Genomic DNA, 6,000 nt, shown 5'->3' on the forward strand with positions numbered 1-6,000 from the left:
CACCCTGACACCAAAACCAGTAAAGGACATAAAAAAAGAAAGCTATAGACCAATATCATTGATAAATATCAATGCAAAATTACTGAATAAAATCTGAGCAAACAGAATTCAGCTGCACATTAAAAAAAAAAATTATCCATCATGGCCAAGTGGGTTTCATCCCAGGATGCAAAGCTGGTTCAACATACACAAATCTATAAATATAATTCACATTATATTATATGTATAATAATCTATATCAGCAAATAGATTAATATATAATATCAATATTATATAGATTATGTAATGATCTATATTATTATTATATTATAATTTATAATATGTGGTGAATTATATTTATAGATACAGATTAATACATAGATTATATATTATAGACAAATCTATAATGTGAATTGTATTTATAGATATAGATTAATATATAGATTATATATTATAGATATAATAATCTATAATATAATGTGATGAATTATATTTATAGATTTAAATATAAGTGTAGCCCCTTAAATTCTATTTAAATTATAAATTAAATTAAATTATATTTAAATATAAATCTATAAATATAATTTCTATTTATAAATATTAAAAAATTATATTTTTTTAGCAAAAAAAAATATTTTTTTGGCAAAAATAAGGACCATACAATTCTTTCAACTGATACAGAGAAAGCTTTTGACAAAATTCGGCAACTATTTTGTTTTTTGTTTTGGCCAAACTTTTTATTTAGTATTCTGTAGTTGTTTAACACACACTTAAATGGTCTTACTGGGGGAGGGGAAACGGGAGGTTCTTGCAGATTCCCAAGGAAATGTCAGAAAGGCAAAATATGGCCAGCATTATTCATTTGTTTTTTGGGTTTACCGGGTGAATAGTACTTTCCTTACATAGGCATCTGATCTCAGGCTTTTCATACTGAGAACATTGAGATTTCACTTTGAAGACACCCTGAAATCCTAAGAGTAGCGTACCCCAACCACCCTCTAACGGCTAGCTTGTTTGTATAGGCAGAACGATTTACCTCCCCATTTTAGATGGCTAGATGTTTGTGGAAGATCTTAGAATTGCTTGCCTCATTTACTGGGGAAAAAAATCAGGAAGTGGCCTTTAAGGACACTTTTACTTGGAAAATTACAAGACTAGTACAACAACTTAATTCTTACACATTTAACATTTGCTTATTGAAAGCAATGTCAAAATCAAATAAAATTAAACATGTTTTACTTTTTTCCTCACAAGAACATAAAAATTATGGAGGGGAACTTAACAGGAAATTTAAAAAATGTAACACAATTTTTCCTTTTAGTAGTCCTTGGGTAGTTATGACAATAGTTTCCACTTTTTGTTTGTTTCTTTGAACAGGGATTTTTGGCCCAAAGTTTTGTTTCTTTCTAGTATCTGCTAGTATCTAGTATCTGCTTCTGCCTCCCCCTCTATCAGATCGGCTTCCTCCATGGCCACCACCTCTTGGTGCTCAGCGGCCTGAACTGCTGTAGGAATCACGTGGAGGAGGGTACCCCCTTTCCATAGAAGGGGGAAGCCCTCTTTCTTGTCTGCCAACACGATCACGACCACTTGAGTAGAGATCACTTCGGCTGCTTGAGTAACTGTCTCGATTTCCACCATATCCATCACGTGAGCTGCTGTAATCATCATAGTGACTGCTTCCACCATAAGATGGCGGGGCTCTCGTGTAGGTGGAGCACTACGTGAGTTACCATAACTCTCATATGAGTCTCTGTAGGAACCTCCACTTGGATGATCTGAATAGTCACAATCATGACTGTATCCATCTCTATCACTATAGCCTCTTGTTGGATAGTCATCACAAGAACTGGAATGACCATAATCAGGATAAGTATCTTGGTGGTGGTGCATAATCTCTTGTATCTCGAGAACTTGGGTAGTCTCTGCTTGAATAGCTGTCTTTAGTAGAATATCCATCATCTCTTGGGGACAAATAAACATCTCTACCAGAGGGCAAGGGTTCTCTTCGAGGTGGGCCTCTGTAACTGTCTTCCACGTGATACAGGAGCTCTTCCTCCCGTTCCACTGCTACTGCGAACTGGTCCTGAAGGGGCAGATCTTTTAGGAGGAGGACTCCCACTTCGTGGTGGTGGTCCTCTTTTTACTGGGAGTGGTCCCCTGGAAGAACTCATGTTAAAATTCATGGAATAGGGTGGCGCCTGTGGTTCAAGGAGTAGGGCGCCGGTCCCATATGCCAGAGGTGGCAGGTTCAAACCCAGCCCCGGCCAAAAACCACAAAAAAAAAAAAAAAAAAATTCATGGAATAGCCACCATCATCCATGTGCCCTCCCTGAGAGGGAGGTCCCCTGGTTCCTCCACTTCCCCCTCTTCCACCCCTAAGACCTCTCAGAGGGCCTCTGCTTCTTGGAGGTGGAGGTGGTCCCCATCTACCACTTTCAAATCATGGTTTTGTAGCTTGTTCCACTTTGATGGCTTTTCCGTCTAAAGACTTTCCATTCATGTTTCTGGCTGCATTCTTTGCATCTGCTGGGCTTTCAAAGGTGATAAAAAGCAAATCCTCTGGATTTGTTGGTTTCTCTGTCTTGCATCAAGAGTACTTCCGCTATTCGTCCATATTTACCAAATAACGCTTCAAGAGCTTTTTCATTTGTTTCTGTATTAAGCCCACCAATGAAGAGCTTTCCTGGGCGTTCTGCTTCAACCATTTTTGTTCTCGGCGTGTTGGAGGCGTGACAAAGGTTTCAAGCTCCTAAGAGCTCGCTGACAGGGCTTCCTAACAGCACCTCAGCACAACCTGTGGCTGCCAGTTTCGAAGACCAAACGTAAAAGCCGCCAGCACTACTGCGCAACGAGCTCAGCAATTATTCTCTTAACAACACTCAAGAATATAGGCATAGATGGGACGTTTCTCAAACTGATAGAAGCCATCTACAACAAATCCACAGCCTCATCATATTGAATGGAGAAAAGCTGAAGGCATTCCCAGTTAGAACTAGAACAAGTCAAGGATTTCTACTGTCACTATTTTTCAACAGTGCTGAAAGTTTTAGCCAATGCAATCAGACGAGAAATATATTAAGGATATCCAAATGGGAGCAGAGGAGGTCAAACTATTGCTTTTCCCAGATGATAGGATCCTATACTTAGACAACTCCAAGGACTCAACCACAAGACTCCTCAAAGTGAACAAGAAATACAGCGTCATTTCAGGTTATAAAATCAATGTACACAAATCAGTAGCCTTCATATACACCAATAACAAAACTGAGAATGAGATCAGAGATAGAATATGGTGGATTTCATCCCGGCCTGGTTGGAAATCTTACCCCACCTGCAGCCAGGTGGAATAAAGCCATTTTAATTGGGGGAAAAAAAAAAAAGAATAACCTTCACAGTAGCATCAAACAAAATGAAATACTTTGGAATATATCTAACAAAGAATATGAAGAATCGGCTCGGCGCCTGTGGCTCAAGCGGCTAAGGTGCCAGCCACATTCCACTGAACTGGCGCGTTTGAATCCAGCCTGAGCCCGCCAAACAACAATGACGGCTGCAACCAAAAAATAGCAGGGCGTTGTGGCGGGCACCTGTAATCCCAGCTACTTGAGAGGCTAAGGCAGGAGAATCGCTTGAGCCCAGGAGTTGGAGGTTGCTGTGAGCTGTGAAGCCACAGCACTCTACCCAGGGCGACAGCTTGAGGCTTTATCTCAAAAAAAAAAAAAAGAATATGAAGAATCTCTACAGATAGAATTACAAATCACTGACAAAAGAAACAGCAGAGGATGTTAACAGATGGACATGCATCTCATGCTCGTGGCTTAAAAGAATCAGTATTGTTAAAATGTCTGTATTACCCAAAGCAATCTACAGATTTAATGCAATCTCTGTTAAAATACTAATGTTTTACCTTGAAGATATTGAAAAAGTAATTCTGGGTGGCGCCTGTGGCTCAACAGAGTAGGGTGCCGGCCCCATATGCTGGAGGTGGTGGGTTCAAACCTGGCCCCAGGCAAAAAAAAAAAAAAGAAAAAGTAATTCTACACTTTGTATGGAATCAAAAAAATCCTCTTATAGCTGGGCGTTGTGGTGAGTGCCTGTAGTCCCAGCTACTTCGGAGGCTGAGGCAAGAGAATCGCCTAAGCCCAAGAGTTTGAGGTTGCTGTGACCTGTGAGGCTACGGCACTCTACCAAGGGCAACATAATAACACTCTGTCTCAAAAAAACAAAACAAAACAAAAAATTCCCTTGATTAGCCAACACAATTATACAAAATAAGAATAAATTGGGAAGCATCATCTTTCCAGACTTCAGGTTATACTATACATCTCTAGTGATCAAAACAGCATTGTATTAGCATAAAGATCTTTGGAATGGAAAGAGAATCCAGAGATGAAACCAGTCTCACATAGCCCTGTACTCTTTTTTTTTTTTTTTTTTGTAGAGACAGAGTCTCACTGTACCGCCCTTGGGTAGAGTGCCGTGGCGTCACAAGGCTCACAGCAACCTCTAACTCTTGGGCTTACGCGATTCTCTTGCCTCAGCCTCCCGAGCAGCTGGGACTACAGGCGCCCGCCACAACGCCCGGCTATTTTTTTGTTGCAGTTTGGCCGGGGCTGGGTTTGAACCCGCCACCCTAGCCCTGTACTCTTTAACAAATCAAACAAAGGCATTCGCTGTGAAAAAGAATCCCTATTTAATAAATAGTGCTGGGCTGCTGCTTGAGGGAGAAGCACATGTATGAAATGAGATCCTCCAGTTGCTGTCAAGCCTACCCTTCAGAAGACTTCAGTTCTGGCCAATAGCTTTAGTGTTAACTCATAAGAGGCCGTGAGCTAGAACCAGCTAAGCTATGCCTGGGTTTCTAACCCTCAGAAACTGAGATAATGTTTTAAATTGCAAAAAAAAGAAATGTTTTCCTATTTAAGAACACTCAATTTTATTGAATAAAATTTTTGAACACACACACACAAAAACAAAAAACAAAAGAGAAAGAAAAGGAGTCTTAACTTTCTCCATAGATAACATTATCTTCTGGAATTTTAAAGGTAGTTTTTGTTTGTCTTTGAAACAGAGCCTCACTATGCGACCCTAGGTAGAGTACTATGGCATCACAGCTCATAGCAACCTCCCAACTCTTGGGCTTAAGCGATCCTCTTGCCTCAGCCTCCCAAGTAGCTGGGACTACAGGAACCTGCCACAATGCCTGGCTATTTTTTTGTTGTAGTTGTCATTGTTTAGCAGGCCCAGGCTGGGTTCAAACTTGTCAGCCCTGGTGTATGTGACCACTGTCCTAACCACTGAGCTATGGGAGCCAAGCCTTAAAGGTAGTTTTAGAGGTATCTTCCAAGTCCTGCAATCCAGTTGATGGACTGAATCACCCTGACCAAGGAACTGACTCAACTGGTCTTGGATCTCCCACCCAAAGAACCGCATTCCAGTGAATTGGCTGATCCACCTAGAGCACATCCTATATCAAAGGACTAATGGTCCCCTCCCCCCCAAACCAGCAATTTGCAAACCCTGATTGCTTAATCCTCTGCCCACCAAACTGTCTTTAAAAATCCTGTCTCCCCAATTCCTGAGGAGGCAGATTTGAGAAATTCCTTCCATCTCCCCACTTAGCCTTATGTGGAATAAACCCTCTGCTGTAAACCTGCTGTCTCTGAGTGTTGGCTTCATCTTGAGTAGAAAGCAGATAAACTTGGTTGGGCAGAAATACTGTCTCAAAAAAAAGAAGAGTAGAAAATAATACTACATTTCTTCTTTAAGGGGATGAGAAGCATCATTACAGGGAAGGAGAAAGCCAAAGCTTTACCATGGTGAGTTTATCCTTGCAATCCTGGATGCTGAGGCAAGAGGATTGCTTGGAAATAAATATGTGTGTGTGTGTGTGTGTTTTTTTTTTAAGATAGTCTCACTTTGTCACCTCAATAGAGTACTGTAGTGTCATAGTTCACCTCAACCTCAAACTCCTGGGCTCAAGTGATCTCTTGCCTTAGCCTCCCAAGTAGCTGGGAC

The 6,000-nt window shown here is 40.7% G+C and overlaps 1 pseudogene; it reads right to left on the bottom strand.

The window, feature by feature from the left end:
- Positions 1-1,402: 1,402 nt before the first annotated feature.
- On the bottom strand, positions 1,403-2,959 carry LOC128589037 (RNA-binding motif protein, X chromosome-like; annotated as a pseudogene).
- Positions 2,960-6,000: the final 3,041 nt, after the last annotated feature.

This window comes from Nycticebus coucang, chromosome 6 (genome assembly GCF_027406575.1).
Source record: "Nycticebus coucang isolate mNycCou1 chromosome 6, mNycCou1.pri, whole genome shotgun sequence".
Taxonomy (NCBI): Eukaryota; Metazoa; Chordata; class Mammalia; order Primates; family Lorisidae; genus Nycticebus; species Nycticebus coucang.